This window comes from Danio rerio, chromosome 14, assembly GCF_052040795.2.
Source record: "Danio rerio strain M-AB ecotype USA chromosome 14, GRCz13ab, whole genome shotgun sequence".
Lineage (NCBI taxonomy): Eukaryota > Metazoa > Chordata > Actinopteri > Cypriniformes > Danionidae > Danio > Danio rerio.
Genome location: NC_141034.1, coordinates 8,072,669 through 8,090,131, shown reverse-complemented (window position 1 = coordinate 8,090,131; position 17,463 = coordinate 8,072,669). Strand labels below are relative to the sequence as shown.

The 17,463-nt window shown below is 36.2% G+C and overlaps 1 protein-coding gene across 1 annotated transcript in view; it reads right to left on the bottom strand.

Annotated features, from left to right (window-relative positions):
* Positions 1-17,463, bottom strand: part of gfra3 (GDNF family receptor alpha 3) — a 69,376-nt gene that overhangs the window by 51,342 nt on the left and 571 nt on the right. The window lies entirely within an intron of this gene.

Here is a 17,463-nt window from a genome sequence, read left to right as displayed (position 1 = left end):
GCTGTCGATATGTGCGGGTCTAACGTGATTAACTAATCAATGCGCATACAGCGGTCTGGACCTCAGCGGTAAACCGAGCGCCACTACATCAAGATACATATCAAGAAAACGTCTGTTCTGTCGATCCAGACGAAACCAAAGAATCCATCAGCTAAATTACAGCATGCCGCATCTCAGGGCCCAAACCGACAATTTAGACAAATTACTCCACAAAAAAACGTACATAAACAAACCCCCTCGTCTCAATTTAAAACACTAAGTGAGTAGAAAGATGACACGGGAAGCAATAAAAGAGCCATCAAAATGGATAGTTCATCCAAAACTGAAAATTCTGTCATCGTTTACCTACTCGTCCCTTCCTTGCGGGTAGGGTTGTAACGGTATGAATTTTTTACGGTATGATAATCGTCTAAAACAATACCACGGTTTGACGGTTTCGCGGTATACGGTATGTTACAAATGTTACAAAATAATAGAACAGTGAAGCAAATTTGACTTTTTCCAAATAATATATTTTCAGTTACTATAAAAAACACCACTTACAATGAACAAATAAAAAAATAAGAAAATAATAAATAATGTGTCAAAGTCCAAATAAAGTCCAAATAAACATGGTGCAAATCCTCAGTAAAAAATAGATATAAATATTTACTATACTATAAATAGTTACATAATGAAACTAGATTCAATATGGAACATCCTTAGGTTTTATGTGCCAGCATGGATATGGTTGTCTGTGGATATGGATTTGGATATGGTTGTCTGCAAGGCAGACAAACAGCTGCACCTTCATTTGCGTCTTTTGAAAACAGCAAGAGCAGCAGTTTGTCTTTGCTGTGTCACTGTTTTGTCATGTTTCTGTGCTGCTGTGCATGCAAAAGTACTTAGTATGAGAATTATTTCATGCAAAACTCTTTTTTTTGCGTTTTATTTAGCCGCTCATAAATGTATGCCTATCTCTCATTCCGTGTTGTTCAAAAAGCTAATTGTTGGTCCACAAACAAAAGCGAAACCTATGCTTATTGGTTGTGATATAGCGAGTTTGAACCAATCTGGGCATGGAGGAGGGACAATGCATCAATGTATCATGTCTGGTTTGTCCGGAGACACAGTGACGAGCGTTTCTTTGTCAAATCAGCGTTGTCAAATTTTGATGACGTAACCGCACTGATTCCGGAGCCTCTGAAAGTTCGCGTGATATGTGATACAGCACTGGAAAGCTGAGATTCTCTTCTTTATGCCAATCTTTGAATTGTATGAATCGGATCAGCGGATCAAAAGTTATTAAACATTTAAGAGCAATACTTATTTTTAGCCGCGGGCGGCTGTCTCGGTCTTTAAGGGTTAAAACCGTTGATATGCAATTGTTTATGGTATGATAATCGTGCACGTTCAAATCGTGGTAGACCGTCATACCGGTATATTGTTACAACCCTACTTGCGGGTACCTGGATGTCAAAACGAGATAAAAAAACAAAGTGTCAAACAAATATTTGACGTATTTTTGATCCAAATGTCAGATGTCGATTAGTTGTAATTTTGACTTAAAGGGAGTTTACATCGTAGAGATATAAAATCCAATTAAAGCTTTCAGAACATTCCCAGCAGGCCATGTGATGTTGAATTTTGATTGGAAATGAAAATCTGGTTGACATCAGAACCCAACGTCTATGTCCAACTTCGACAGATGTTGCATTTTGGTTTATTTCCAACGCAACCTAAAAACAATAAAATATCAACATCTAAGGATGTTTGTTACAGCTTGACGTTGTGTGGACGTTACCACTATGACGTCTATCAGACGTTGGATTTTGGTTGCCATACCTGATGAATAAATGTCAGTAGTTGACATCAATATGGCATTAGTTTAAAATGTTGGCTGGAGGTTGGATTTTGGACACTTTCCAACACAACCTAAAATCAACAAAATATCAACGTCATTTCACGTCGTTATTGGACGACAAAATAACATTGTCTTAAGATACTGGCGACCTAAATCTAACTTAATATTAAAATCTTCTGATATTGTGTGTCTGCTGGGTTTCTTTTCTGTCGTTATTCTGGTACACTGTAAAAAAAAAAAAAGCTGGGTTCCTGGAAAAAAAAAAAAACGTAAGATGAGGGTAGTTAAATTACAGAAATTTACCGGAAATTGAATTGAAACATTTCTGTAATTTAACGTCTGTTATTTTACGGTAAATGTCTGTAAATTTAACGGCCATTATTTTATGGGAGTTTTCGGCACCCCAGCTGCCAGAAAAAAAAAAAAAAAACGTAAACCAACGGATTTTTTTTACAGTGTGGTCGAACAGGCATCTATGTGTGGATGTTAAAAGAACGTAAGGTTTTGACGTCAAATCAACTGACATTTTTTTGTTTTTAACATCATGCTTGATGTCAAATTGATGTTATTTTGACATCAATGTGTCCAGGTCACAAACCTATTTAAGTTTCTTTTTTTATTTAATCACAAAAGAAGTTATTTTGAAAAATGTTGGAGACCTGTAACCCTTCATAGCATTTGTTTTTCATAGAGTTCACTTGTTAACAAAGGTTCGGCAGCGGGACCACACCTCACTTTGCCTCCTTAACAAATTACCTACATCCTAAAAATTATAAAATATTACACTGTTCTTTTTGTTCTCTCGAACCCACCATACTTCCCTCTATTTCCTTGTTACCCATTAACAATCCTTATAACCCTCTCTTTCCTCCTACACTGAAAAAAAAATGATTCAAAGATGATTCCTTAGATTTACTAATTTACTTTAAGTTACTTACCGGTGTTTTGGTATATGGAAAGACTGTCTCTACTCTGTTTTGATCTGTTTTCATATTATTTGTTTTTATTTTATTTATACATGTTATTTTTTATTCCTGTTTCTGTAAAGCACTTTGAATTGCCACTGTGTATGAAGTGTGCTATATAAATAAACTTGCATTATTTATGTGTTTTGATGTTGTGTTTTGATGTTGTGCAAAATGTCAATCTGATTTCATTATAACATGCAGGTGCCCATTGGTTTGTCACAAAGCTATTTGAGGTTTTATTTTAGATTTTTTTGCTTGAAGACTAAATATATTATGTTTAAAAATGTTGAAAACCTGTAACCATAGTATTGTTTTCTTACTATTAAGGAAATCTTAACCAGTTTCTAACATTTTTCTAAACATCTTCTTTTGTGTTCAACAGAAAAAGGAAACTCATAACAGTCTGAAAGCACTTGAGGGTGAGTAAATAGTGAGTAAATTGTCATTCTTTCAGTGAACCATCCCTTTAATGATGTATTCGAAGGCCTTTCTGACAGTAAATGCATTGCTGTTTGCCGTATCTAGACTTTCAGTGCACACTGTTATTTGCTGCATTGAGGGTTTTGTCAAATGTGGGTCAGAGCGGCGTATCTATTCACTATTGGTGACACGTCACATCAAAGCATGGCGGTGGTATTAAAAGAAGCGGGTCGGATGGCCCCCGTCTGATTGACAGTGAGGAGAAAAGGAAGACAATCCGAGAGCCCCGGGAGGAAGGAGTTCACCGCAGGGACGTGATGCTGAGACGGCCCTCGTCACTAAATCACAGCGCTCAGCTCCTTTAATGAAAATTGGCTACAACATCATCATAAAAGCCGTGTTTGAGCACAGCACACACACACATGCTCGCGCGCGCTCTTTCTGATTCTGTCGCTTGGCTTGAATCTTCCAGTCGAGGCGAGAGAGTCCAACACCATCTGCCGTCACCGTGTTTGCCTTTCCAAATCCTGGTTATCAACAAAACACACACACGACCCTGAAAAGACCCTAAACGTCGCCTCATATGTGAAGAAAACACGCCCGTGGGGGAAGATTACCTTATTTGTTAACTAGTACCGTGTGGTTTATTGAACCTGCTTCTTACGACTCCTCTTTGATTCCCTAAAAAAATGCCCGTGTAATTAGACTGTCCCTGGGTATGTCCTTGGCTGGGATGCGTCCGAGTCCATTATGGCACATTTTTCTCCATGCAATTAGTGTATGCGCTGATAAAGCCCGGTTCACTTGTGTGTATTAAACCTCACATAACTTGTGCAGCGTGTGTGTTTATAAAACAACAAACTCATTTGGGTAAAAGCAAAATCAAGGAAGAATGCTTTGTGCCAGGCTTGTTTTTCCCAGACCTGTCAGCATCTGTCGCTGGCAAATGAGTCGAGGCTGCCAAAGTCCAGAGTTGCGCACGCACCTTTTCCCAAACACACCTGTGCTTGTGGCTGGCACGAGTTCACACATGCGCACACCTTCTCACAGACGGTGGTGCTAATAAAGGGTTAGTTCACACTAAAAGCAGAATTCTGTCATTATTTACTTAATCTCATGTTGTTTCAAATCTGTGAGACTTTTTCATCTCTGCAACATAAATTGGAAACACTTTTAAATAATGGTGCGCAGGCCCGGCTCCAGCTCAGAACTTTAGGGTGGGCCAAGTGACATTACAGGTGGGCCAAAAAAAGTATAAATATAAGCATTTTCAGGGTCAATTCAGCTACAATTTAGTAACTATAAATAAAAATCTTGCTTTGATTTATTGTTATGTTTACACATTACTATATTCATCCATAACAGAGTTGAAAAACTGACAAAAAATGTTTATCTAAAAGTAAAACATTAATGTTCAGCATTAGCTGAATTATAAAAATTAAATATGCTTTTAATAAGACGTGGAAATGATTTCTGTTTTTAAATAGTTTCATTCATTAACTTCATTAAAATATCTACTACACTTCAAAAAATGCTTTTCTTACTTAGATTTTTTTTGTCTTGTTTCTAGTCCAAATATCTGATAATTCTTATATCAAGAAACATTTTCTAGGCAAGCAAAATATATTGTCTTGTTTTCAGAAATAATATGCCAATATTAAGGGAGTTTTTTCTTGAAACAGGCTAATTAGGTTCTCATTCATCTAATGCAGCTTGAATGGTTTAATATGATTAAAAGGCAACACTTTATTCAAGATTGTAAATTAGTCTGGCTTGCCAAAACATGTTTTTAAAGCATATGGTCACATCGTATGTATACTGCTTTCTCAGTTATGAAACGCATCGCAAAAAAATGTTTCAAGAGTTCCCACTTAGATATGCTTGGCACTTATAGCAGGTTTGGCATGCTGTCCCGGGAGAGAACCCTGAGCTCTGAGATATTTGAGCCCAGGGCTCCCGCTCGGTCTAGAAGCATATCAGGAGAACCGAGATCAGGTAGGTCTCGATCGCTCCCCCTTTAGAAGGGGAGAAAAAGGAGGAGATGGGGTGGAAGGGGGGATTCTTTCAAAACGTAGATAGAGCAATAAGGAGAAAGTAATCCATTTATATTAAGCTAGGATCATTCTGATTGGATTATTACTGATTACGCATGATTGGCCAGCGGTGCACAATCATATCACGTGCTCCTCTCGAAATTAGTTTATGAAACTTCACTTGTTTTCTAATGTGGGGCCAGAGTGCGATTGGCCGATGGTGCGTTACTTAATGTTAACATTAACAAACAATTACCAATACATTTATTTCACTATTCCTCTTTGTTAACATTAGTTAATGAAAACAAAAGTTGACTAATGTTAATAGGCACAACTTTGGATTTTAATAATGCATTAGTAAGTGCTGTACTATGATTAATAAATGCTGTACAAGATTGTACTCATGTTAGTAAACTCATTCACTAATAGACCATTATTTTAAATCTGAGGTCTCAAACTGGATTCCTGTAGGGCCGCAGCTCTTGCTCCAAACCTAGTCAAACACAGCTGATTCAAATAATCAAGGTGTTCAAGACTACTGAGACTATTGATCAGGTGTGAGTTGGAGGTGTTTGGATCTAAACTGTGCAGAGCTGCAGACCTCTTGGAATTGAGTTTGAGACCATTGTTTTAAAGCATCACTCATAAATAACGTCATTTGAAATCACATCTGAGCCATTTGTATTCTTCTACTGAAAGTCTGACCAAGCAAAAGTCTGATGCTTCGAAATGTGCATAAATAGGTCATAAAATAAATCCAATGGATCATGCGGTTTAATGCTAGACTTCTAAAGAGACATGATGACTTGATGTGGTCATCATATTTAATTTAGGCCTTTATAAACATTGATCAGCAAACATAAAGCTGTTTGGAAGCTCAAACATATGGGTTTCCATCCTAACATGAAGCAAATCTTTTCAAATGTCGCAAAAAAAAAACAATTAGGTGAGATTTAGGTGTGTTTCTGTCGAGTTGTTAGAGCAGCTGACTGTAGTATTGGTAACCTAGCAACCAACAGTAAACAAGGCAAGCTTAATGATTAGCTACATCGACAAATTTGCGTTTTCATCTCCCATGATTTAAGTTTACTCTTTTTTTACACCTCGAGCAAGTCCAAAATAAACTGTTTTTTTGTGTGAATTATAAAATATATATATATATTTTTTCCCATCACTAATTTTTCATGCAATGAAACCTTTTCACAAGACTGTTATGGTGAGTTTAACAATCATCAGCATCTTAAATCCTTGAAAGTTTTTTTTTATTAATTTAAAAAAAAAACATATGAACATTTATATGTATTTATGTATGTATTATGTCATCAAATTACAAAAAAATAAAATAAGTAATCCACTTATGCGAGGAGTTTCTAATGCAGCATCTATGGCAGGGATGTCCAAACCCGGTCCTGGAGGGCCAGTGTCCTGGAGAGTTTAGCTCCAACCCTAATTAAACACACCTGATCCAGCTAATCAAGCTCTGAAACAGCAGTCACACTGGGCTTTTCCTCCCACAGACTTCCATTCATACGCACGTGAATGCGTCAGACCGGAAACGCAGGGTCATGCGTCAAGTTTCGCAGGTTGCTGCGGTGCAGAGTTCAAGCTTGGTGAACTCTGACCTGCGAAATCGCATCACTAGACTGCATGAGACCAATCGAAGGATCAAAACATGACCTCTCTGGACAGAAATTAAAAATATGGAGCAATTGCTGGCTTTTTAAATGTCTAATCATCTTGTTTAATCCCGCCCCTTTTCACAGAGCCGTACGATAATTAAATAACAGAGCCCTTTTCATAATTTCGCACACTCAAACTCTGGTGTGACCGCAGCTTTACTAGGTATACTAGAAACTTCCTGGCAGGTGTGTTGAAGCAATTGGAGCTAAACTCAGCAGGACACCAGCCCTCCAGGACCGAGTTTAGACACCCCTGGTCTACAGAACAGGACAGTAAACTTGACGTTGTTTTCTTTTCTGTCTGCCGTGTTTAGAATCAAACACATAATTTCCCCTTTCTGAAAGTCTTGATACCACCATTACAGAGTTTTTCTTTTATTATTTCAGCAAATTGCATTGTACAAAAAAAGTGGGTCCCACTTTATATTAAGTGTCCCTAACTACTATGTACTTACATCAAAAAAATAAATACAATGTACTTACTGTGTTTATAATGTATTTGAGAACACCTGTGGTGCTTTTGAGTTGGGATAGAGGTTGGGTTATGGACAGGTTTGGTGGCATGGGTAGGATGAAGGGTAAGTTAAGGTGTAAGGGATGGTCAACAGTGTATTTACAAATGCAATTACAAAAGTTAATAACAGATGTAATTACAAACATGTATTTAATCAAGCATAAGTACACAGTAAATACATGTATTTACACAATAAGTACATTGTAACAAACTATTAGTTCCTATGTAAGTACATATTAGTTAAGGCCACAATATAAAGTGGGACCAAAAGGTGTTTGTTGTATATTCACTTCTGCTACTGAGAAACTTGGAAATGTGAAAAGGGTCCATACTTTAAAAATATGCATTAACACAGGATTATGTAGGGGGAGTCTCTCCACACCACCTCCAGTGTGCAGCAAATACATGGATGATGCGACGGCAGCCAAAGAACACTCACCACTTAACCTGCTATATAGGGTACGTGGAGATACAGTGATAAAACTACTTTGGTGGATGGGAATGATTGGGGGGCCATGATGGGTAAGAGCTGATGGAGGGAATTTGGCCAGAACACCAGGGTTACACCCCTACTGTTTTACGAGAAGTGCCATGAGATTTTTAACCAAAGAGAGTCAGGACCGCAGTTTAACATCTCATCCGAAAGACCGCGCTCACTGAAAGCATAGTGTCCCCTTCACTATACTGGGGTATAAGGACTCCCCCTGCTGGCCTCACTAACACCATTTCCAACAGCATCCCAGTTTTCTCATGTGGTGTCCCATCCAGGTACTAGCCAGGCTCAGCCCTGCTTAGCTTCAGTGAGTCTTGGGCTGCAGGGTGATATAGCTGTGGCAGTCAAATTTAGTCAAATTAGTGACTTTAGACAAAAGCGAAAGTCAAATTTTAATCTGTTTATCTATTTGGAGGCTTTTACAGATGCTTTAATATAGTAGTGTCAAAAATATTGATATTTTGAAATAGGTGACCCTGGATTACAAAACCAGTCTTATATTGCATCAGTATTTTTGAAGGAATAGCCAAACATCATTAGAAAAGTAGGAAAGATCATGTTCCATTAAGACATTTCATGAATCTCCAACTGTAAATATATCAAACTCAGTTTTTCATTAGTATTGTGCATTGCTGAGAACATCATATGAACAACTTTAAATGTGATTTTCTCAGTATAAAGGCTCTTATAGCTAACGATAACGAACGAAAAAAACGTAACTAAAATTTAAATAATTGTCGTAAATTGAAATGAAATTAAAAACCTTTTTTTTTTTAACTGAAACCCTATTGTGTACATATAATGCTAATTAAAAGTATAGCAAAAACCTCAGTTTTCGTCTTTGTAAATGTATTTAATACATAATCTTACTGTAAGCATTTTAGAAGTAAATAAAGTTTGTGCTGCAGGTGTTTGAGCTGTGCGGCACCTCAGAGTCTTTTAGCCCTGCTGCCATTGGCCAGATTGAGCCGGTTCTCCTCCAGTCATCCTCGCTGTTGCTCCCGCGACAAAAACAACGAGTGGATATGACAGCAGCACGGTGACAGCATTAAATACAGACACTTAAAACTATTACTTTATTACTTTATTAACCCAATAATAGGTTTTATTTCTGTATTGCGAACAAAAAATTTTTAACCGGATCTTCAAAGTGAACCGGTTAAGCTAGTTCACCAAATCGAACTGAATCTTTTGAAATTAATAAACTAATACCCCCTCTGACTCTAAATAATCCAATGTATACTCTTATTCAGTCATTAGAACAGTAACGTTACACTGAGATCAAATTTGAGAAGCGGTTAACCGCGTGATTCAGTGAACCAACCACAAACAGTACATGACAGCCTGCTGTGACTGAACTAAACTTGAACAACTGCAGCGTGGGTAAACCAAGGGCTTAAATGAGAGGATCTGGTGAAACATAAGTTTATTTCATAGCAGAAAATTGTAATGGAATTTTAATAAGTAAATCATGCTTCAGTTGGGTGGCAAAACTTTACATTTTTTCAGATCATGGTTAACTGACTGTAATTACTATTGCTGACTATATAATGTTGAGTCCTAACATCCTCATTAAAGATCACTACCTCAGAAGGAGCCGTGCACACATATTGCACTTTAGGCTGCTATCTTCTGGGCTGTTGTATTTGAATTTGAGGATGGGTAGATGGTAGTGGTAGATGATAGTGTTAATATGTCCTCTAAATTCAGGTTTTAAAAAATGAACGGAGTTTCATTTCACAATATTTATTCTGTTGATTTTGAATCTTGCACCTAACAAATATCCTTATTTAGAAAAACTAAGGCTAACACTAAAACTAATATAAATTAAATTAAAACTAAATCATTTTCAAATATAGAAAGTAATTAAAACTAGTAAATCTCCCTCTAAAACTAATTAAAACTAACTGAATTTGAAAACAAAGTCAAAACGAAATAGAAGCTAAAACTAATGAAAAATCCAAAACTTTTATAACCTTGCTCACTATTTTATTTTTTGAACCCTCATAATATAGATTTTCAAGTACAGTATCTCAAGTTGTATCTCAGCCAAATACTGTATCGCATAATAAACCACACAATAATTGAAAGCTTATTTTTCAACTTTCAAATACTGCATCATTTCCAAAAATTGACCCTTAAAACTGGTACTGTGGTCCAAGGTCACATATTATATCATTTAATTTTCCTTCAACTTAGTCCCTTTATTAATCAGGGGTCGCCACAACGTAAGGAACCGCCAACTTATCCAGCATATTTTTTACACAGCGGATGCCCTTCCAACTGCAACCTAGTACTGAGAAACTCCCATATATTCTCGCATGCAACATGGCCAATTTAGTTTATTCAATTCACCTATAGCGCATGTCTTTGGACTGTAGGCGAAACCAGAGCACCTGGAGATCATGCAAACTCCACACAGAAATGCTAACTGACCCAGCTGGGACTCGAACCAGCGACCTTCTTGCTGTGAGGTGAAAGTGCTAACCACTGAGCCACCACGTCACACACATATTAAATCAATTCTAAATATTTAGAAGATGATCGCCTTTCAGCAGTATTGATACAGTAATACCAAATGAAGAGATCAGATGCAAAAACCTCTGTGCCGTCTAAAAACGTCTTCTAATAAGGGTATTTTCCACAGGTTCCTGTGTGTAGGTTAAACTTATGTACTTTTATGGGAAATAATATGTCATTTATCAAATATCATTGACTTTAAGCTGAAATAAACATTTTCATGCTCTTTTAAGAAGAAAATGTAGAGGTTTTAGCCTCTGAACTCTTCAAATGAACTTCTCTCTCATAATGGTGATTTCACACACACATACTACAGTCCTACTAGTCACTCAATCAGCAACGCTTGTCTCATTCAGTCCAGATGAAGCGTTTTGTTATGGTGTTACAGCCCACCACAGTCTATTCTGTCCCACCACACTTTCACTTTCATTTATCCGGTATTTTCAGCAGTTCAGTGTGACTTTACTCACAATAAAGCCATAGACTTATTAAAACTAGTCCATTAATCGCAATAGTCTCAAACTCAATTCCTGAAGGGCCGCATCTCTGCATATGTTAGCTCTAGTAGTCTTGAACACCTTGATTACTTAGATCAGCTGTGTTTGATTAGGGTTGGAGCAAAACTGCGCAGAGCTACGGCCCTACAGGAATCAAGATTGGATTGACACCTCTGATTTAATGGAAGACAACGCAATTATTAAATTATTAAAGTATTGTTGTCTATGTGTGCACACCGTGCACTTCGAATGAATAAATAAATGTCAAATTGAGTATAAATAGCCTTCTTGGCTTGCATCCTAATAAATGCAGCCAGTTTTGTCTGAAGTGAATGTAAACAGCTGAGAAACAAGTCACATGACGCACATCAGTACATTGAGTTTGGGCATTAGCTTATAGAGTGACCACAGCCTAATAATAGATGCTGTCTGTCAGTCAGTGTTAAACATACTGTTAGACCATCATGGAGACTTTCATTTAGATCTCTGTGCTGTTGTCATTGTTTATTTGAACTGTTCATAGGTTAAGCTTGTAGTTCATTGACTTGAAAGCTGTGAAATGTTACTATTTTAAAATGTGGTATCTTAAAGGGATCGTTCACCCAAAAATGAAACTTTATTTACTCAGCCTCAAGTGGTTCCAAGCCTTTATGAGTTTCTTTTGTCGGGTGAACATGACAGAAGAGAGCTGGAAGAATATTAGAAACCATTATCTTCGATAGTAGGAAAAACAAATATTATGGAAGTCAATGGTTAGCAACATTTCTCAAAATAATTAATTCTGTGTTCAGCAGGAAAGAGAAACTCTAAAAAAGGTTTGTGACAAGTAAAGGGTGTGTAAAATTTTGTGTGATCTGCCCCTTTAAATATTAGAATACATAGTTTTGTGTGAGAAAATGATGGTTATTTTTTTTGTCATTTTTTGCTATGTAATTGAGTTATTGCAATAGTTTGGCTTTGTAGAATGCGGATGTGACGAGGGTATAGAGTAGGGTTTAAATCTCCTTAAATAAAAATAACCGACTACGCCACCCCGGGAGTTACCCAGGGAAACAACTATTAGAAAAGGACACAGGTTCGTTTCTCCAAGAAAGGCACAGAGATAATGCAAAAGTACAAAAATATTTATTTGGAATAAAACTGTCAAATTGTACGGTTCTTAAAAACACATCAAAAACTTATCAGAACGAGCGCAGAGCCTCTACCTGTAGCCGCGACTACAGACACCCAAACCAGTGCGTCGGAGTCGGACGTGACGTATCCCAAGCACCAACCAATCAGGTTTAAAAAGGCGGTGCTACGTGCCGATTGGCCGATGTCAATGCCAATCAGCTGCACAGCACCATCACATTTTGGTTACTCATATCAATCAGCTGCACTACACCATCACACGAAAATCATGTTAACTGAGACATAAATCACAACAAAAAGTTTTTTAATTATTTTAGATGAGCTAAAACACAATTCTCGAGTTCTTGAAGGACAACTTTATAGTTTTTTTGTTCAATCTACTTAAATTTGTAAAAAGTAATGAGTTAATTTAGTCCCTTCATGTTGTCCCAACACAAATAAATTGTGTGGAACACAGCATTTTTACAGTGTAGATTGATTTGCATTTAATTTTCTTTATTATTATATCTATTTATAGTTCAGATTATTTTTTTTTTGTAGGGGGTGAGGCCCTGTTGTATTAGGAATTACACTCATAGCCACTTTATTAGGTACACCTGTCCAACTGCTTGTTAACGCAAATTTCTAATCAGCCAATCACATGGCAGCAACTCCAACATTTAGGCATTTAGGCATGGTTAAGATGCTGCAGTTCAAACCAAGCATCAGAATGGGGAATGAAGATGATTCAAGTGACTTTGAATGTGGCATGGTTGTTGGTGCCAGACGGGCTGGTCTGAGTATTTCAGAAACTGCTGATCTACGGGGATAACAAAATTTCAAGTGTTTTCAGACAATAGCCAGAAAAAGAAAAAATATTCAGTGAGCGGCAGTTCTGTGGGCGCAAATGCCTTGTTGATGCCAGAGGTCAGAGGAGAATGGCCAGACTGGTTTGAGCTGATAAAAAGTCAACAGTAACTCAAATAACCACTCATTACAACCGATGTATGCAGAAGAGCATCTCTGAACACACGTTAAACCTTGAGGCAGATGGGCTATAGCAGTAGAAGACCACACCAGGTGCCACTCCTGTCAGCTAAAAACAGGAAACTGAGGCTACAATTCACACAGGCTCACCAAAATTGAACAATAGAAGATTGGAAAAACGTTTCCTGGTCTGATGAGTCTCGATTCATCTGCAACATTCAGATGGTAGGGTCAGAATTTGGCGCTCAACAACATGAAAATATTGATCCATCTTGCCTCGTATCAACGGTTCAGGTTGTTGGTGAATAGGGGTTACTTTTTTGGCAGACTTTGGGCCCATTAGTCCCAATTGAGCATCATGTCAACGCCTCACCCTACCTGAGTATTGTTGCTGACCATGTTCATCCCTTTATGACCACAGTGTACCCATCTACTGATAGCTACTTCCAGCAGGATAACAAACTACGTCATAAAGCGTAAATCATCTCAGACTGGTTTCTTGAACATGACAATGAGTTCACTGTACTCAAATGGCCTCCACAATATTTAAAACATTAAATGACGCCTTTAATTTAGAGATAAAACCTAGTGTTGAGTTAGCTATCTTTGGGGTACCAGAACACAATATATTGTTGACAAACAAGGAAAAAAATGTATTCGCCTTCGCTACTTTGTTAGCAAGGAGAAGAATACTACTTGAGTGGAAATCAGCAGCTTCACCTAAAGCTTCAATGTGGATGTGTGATCTGATTTTATATTTGAAATGAGAGAAAATTAAGTATTTAATGAAGGGATCAGTCCAAAAATTTTATGAGACATGGTAACCTATGATTACATGTTTTGGGAAAAGGAAGACTCTCTCCTTTAACTGATTTATATAAATAAATCTGTGCAAACAGGTTTAACTGTGATCACCAATATGGTTTAGTTTGATATTTATGTAAAAGACCACTATAAATGTAACAGAATATTGATTTGTATTATCATGTACTGTAGGTAATTATTAATTTGAATTTTTTTTTAAGTTTATTTATTTATTTTTTATTAATTTACTATTATTATTATTATATATATAATTTTTTTTATTTATTTAATTATTAACTATTATTAACAATATTTTCAATTTTGCTATACTTTTATTTATTCCTGTTGTAATTGTATTTTAGTTTTATTTGTTTGCTAATTTATTTCGGCGGCAATGTTCGAAAATGGGGGGAAAGTTACAACTTTAAATGTACAAAATGTTTTGTTAAAGCTTGAGAAAATCATCACAAATAAATGTTAAAAAAAAAATGGCCTCCACAGTCACAAGATCTCAATCCAATGAATAGAGCACCTTTTGGATGTGGTGGAACGAGAGATTCACATCATGAACATGCAGCCGACAAATCTGCAGCAACTGCGGGATGTTATTATGTCAAAATGGAGCAAAATCTCTGAGGAACATTTCTGGTACCTTGTTGAATCTTTGCCACGAAGGATTAAGGCAGTTCTGAAGGCAAAAAGGGGCTCCAACCCGGTACTAGTAAGGTGTACCTAATAAAGTGGCCGATGAGCTATATTTATATCACTGATATTATCTCAAAGTTAGAAATTCTACTATCATGACAACATACGCAAGTATTTTCTATACAATAGATAAGTACATTTGACATCTTTCTCTCTTTAGTCCAATACAATTAATTAGTATTTAATTATTTTGTTCTAGTTTTGTCTATTTCCACATTTTCTGTTCACCTTTTTAGTTTTCATCCAACTGTGATGATTTCTACAAAACCAGGGTCCATCTGAGATTTCATGTTTGCACACATCTTTCCACCTCAGGTGGCCTTTTAAAAGCATCTTCAAGCATCCGTATCTTTATGCAAATACACTGTGGAAATTAAATCTTTTTGCTACTTGATCTCCGTCAGGGGGTCCCTTTGCGTTTTCATGCGGCTGATATACGACCCGACCCCCGGGGATACACACAGCACGAGTGAGCACATCAAATCTGCAATCATTAACACAGCTAATAAATAAACCTGTCGATCAGAGCGCGCATTACAGCGTGTTCTCATGGCACCAGGGTGCGACAAACACCACTCATGATGATGAATGCCACTTGGGCTACAAAGCACTCGCACAAGACACTTGCAATATTGCACCGTGCCGTCCCAGGTGGGGAAAAAGAAAGTCCCACATCCCTCAAATGTTGGTTGCTGTGCTACGGGGACACTATGGAGCTGCCCTTTACCAGCCTAATCTATCTCTGTTTGTCTGTGTGTGTGTGTTCTTGCCGTCACATAATTAGGATAATATTGACTGTGACAGATGTCTCATAACATAGTGTTATTTGCTGACAGAATAATATTTTTAGACCTGGCCTGCGCGGATTATCATGCTCAGAGGAGCTCCTGTAATGTTTGTGATATTAAAACTATTATGCTGCTGCGATCAAAAGGTGTGAAGAAAATAAACACAGAGCTGCTAAAGCACATCTAATTGGCTGAAATATACAGGTGAGGTCAGACTTATTAGCTCTCCTAAGTTATTAACCCCCGTTTATTTCTTTTCAACACATTTCTATTTTTTCAGCACATTTCTAAACATAATTGTTTTAATAACTCATCTCTAATAACTGATTTATTTGATAAATAAATAATATTTCAATGGATATTTTTCAAGACACTTCTAATCAGCTTAAATTGACATTTAAAGGCTTAACTAGGTTAATTAGGCATTTTAGGATAATTAGGCAAGTCATTGTTTAACGATGGTTTGTTCTTTAGACTAAAGGGGCTAATAATTTTGACCTTAAAAAGATTTTTTAAAAACTCAAAACTGCTTTTATTGTACCCCAAATAAAACAAATAAGACTTTTTTTAGAAGAAAAAATATTATCAGACATACTATGAAATTTTCCTTGCTCTGTTAAACATAATTTAGAAAAAAAAAAAAAAAAAAAAAAAAAAAAAATATATATATATATATATATATATATATATATATATATATATATATATATATATATATATATATATATATATATATATATATATAAAATTAATTCATTAATTAAAGGGGGGGCTAATATATCTGACTTCAACTGTACATATAAAAAGATTTATTAAAAGTACTGAGAGTCAAAAGAAATTACATGAAATCATGAAAGGAAAAAAAAAATCAGAAATTAATCAACACTGAAGAAAAAGGTTTCCTAAAGCTCGTCCCCAGCAAATGAAACAAATGGTTCATGTCATTTCTTCCAACATAAAAAGTTGTTCTGTTGTTATACGTGCTGCATATAACACAACATTATATGTGATATTTCTTAAGAGTCCATGGTGGTTGTTAGTCATAATAAGCAAGTATAAGAGGATGAAGTGACAGACACATCTGTTCTGCTCAGCGTAAAGCACTCTAGAAAATGAAGCCCTTTCTATTGTTTCGGCACAAGCACATGGCACAGCGGTCACTCGAAAACACACCTGTGCAGCAAGTTCCCATGCAATTGTTATTTAATCTGTTCTGGCTTTAACGTGTTTATGATGCAGAACAGTATAATGCATGCACAATATGAATCACTGTCTGATGTACGTCCAATGATATAAAAATCGTGTATGGTGGACTCTTGTATAAGACATCTCGGATGCTTATTCTCATTTGGTCTAGATGATCGTTTTACATATGGTGAAATCTGTAAATCTTGTTTGTAGTCTAGTTTAATTATGCTTTGTGGTGTGTTTGGTGTTTTACAGTATGTCTGGCTGTTACTGCGCATCCACACACAACTCTATCTATCTATCTATCTATCTATCTATCTATCTATCTATCTATCTATCTATCTATCTATCTATCTATTGAAGTTGTTTAATTCTATGGTTCTAAAATTGCAATATTATGAACTTATTATTGTACATTCTAAAAATGCTCGGTTGTTTTAACCTAATTTTTGGTCAATATACACGAACCAATATTGAGTTATATATTTTTATTTAACCCAATATTGTGTTAAAACAAAACAAATTTTATAATGTAAAAATCTTATTTACACATTTGGCTTCACCAAATAGCCATTTACATAATGAAATATCTATCTATCTATCTATCTATCTATCTATCTATCTATCTATCTATCTATCTATCTATCTATTTAAATTTTAATAGATAGTTTTGCTTTAGTAATGGCTCCATTTAGTTCGTCTTAAACTCCATTTGGCTACAAATCTGTATCTCTATAACACGTCACATTATGAATATGAAATATCTTAAAACAGTTATACAAGTGTATTTGGCAGCTCTACATAATCACATGTGCGCGTGATTTTTTCATTAATCCATTACTTGCGTAAATATGCAACGTAAATACTTAATGTAAATATATTGCATAAACATTCCCGGGTAAAGCGTGACCCTG